This window comes from Mustelus asterias, chromosome 21, assembly GCF_964213995.1.
Source record: "Mustelus asterias chromosome 21, sMusAst1.hap1.1, whole genome shotgun sequence".
NCBI classification, from domain to species: Eukaryota; Metazoa; Chordata; class Chondrichthyes; order Carcharhiniformes; family Triakidae; genus Mustelus; species Mustelus asterias.
This window is the reverse complement of record NC_135821.1, coordinates 3,406,056-3,407,499: the sequence shown is the minus strand read 5'-3', so window position 1 is coordinate 3,407,499 and position 1,444 is coordinate 3,406,056.

Sequence of the window (1,444 nt, the reverse complement as noted above, 5' to 3'; positions counted from 1 at the left end):
AGATAAGTCTTAAATGTGGCTAGCGTAACTGCCTCAACCACCTCACTTGTCAGTGTATTCCAGGCCCCCACCTCCCCCTGTGTAAAAAAACTTCCCACTGAACCTTTCCCCCCCTTTACCTTGAACTTGTGCCCCCTTGTAACTGTCATTTCTGCCTCTGGGAAAAAGCTTCCAACTGTTCTCCCTATCTATATCTCATCATTTTAAAACTCCTATCCGATCGCCCCTCAGTCTCTGTCTTTCCAGGGAGAACAATCCCAGTTTATTCAATCTCTCCTCACAGCTAATAACCTCCATACCAGGCAACATCCTGGTAAACCTTTTCTGTACTCTCTCCAAAGCCTCCACGTCCTTCTGGTAGTGCGGTGACCAGAATTGGACACAGTATTCCAAACGTGGCCAAATGTGGGAATGTTTCTTTACTACAACCATTAGCATTGATCGAAAGTGAGTGTTAACGGCAGAGTAATAAGTTTAACCTTTTAATGAGGCCGTGTTGTACACCTCTTTCTTCTGTAAAGCTGAAGTTGCTGCCATCAGTGTTTGAACCAAGGAACTGCAGATTTCCCAGCAGAGAAATGAGACGCTTCCCTGAAGTTAAGTTGGGCTCAGTTGGAACCCTGTAACAGGACAAAGGAGGAGAACTCTGAGGGAATGGGAAAGGAAGTTAAAATAATGAGCCACTGGCCAACCAGGCTCACAAATATTGGGGTCTCACCTGTGCTGAGCCACTTGTGCTGAGTTCCATCTTCCTCAGGTAGAGGAATCCAGCCTCCCATCCATTGACTCTGTCTACACTTCCCACTGCCTCAGCAAAGCAGCCAGCTTAATCAAGGACCCCACGCTCCCCGGACATTCTCTTTTCCACCTTCTTCCTTCAGGAAAAAGATACAAAAGTCTGAGGTCTGAGGTCAACTCAAGAACAGCTTCTTCCCTGCTGCTGTCAGACTTTTGAATGGACCTTACCTCGCATTAAGTTGATCTTTCTCCACACCCTAGCTATGACTGTAACACTACATTCTGCACTCTCTCCTTTCCTTCTCTATGAATGGTATGCTTTGTCTGTATAGCGCGCAAGAAACAATACTTTTCACTTTATGCTAATACATGTGACAATAATAAATCAAATCAAATCAAATCATGAGAAATAAAGTGTACTAGATTAAACATTGGCTCTGTTCGCTTTCCACAGACGCTGTCAGACCTGCTGAGATTTTCCAGCATTTTCTGTTTTTGTTATACTAGATTAAAAGGTGACCACCTCATTGTGGAACGTGCCTTTGCAAAGGAGGTATGGAAAGTGAACTGGTGATCCGAGGCCGGGAATCGAACCCGTAACCCCACGTGTTCACCCTGCTAATCCCTTCACACTAAGGGGCAATTTAGCATGGCCAATCACTCTAACCTGCACAATGGGCGGCACGGTAGAACATAGAACATAGAA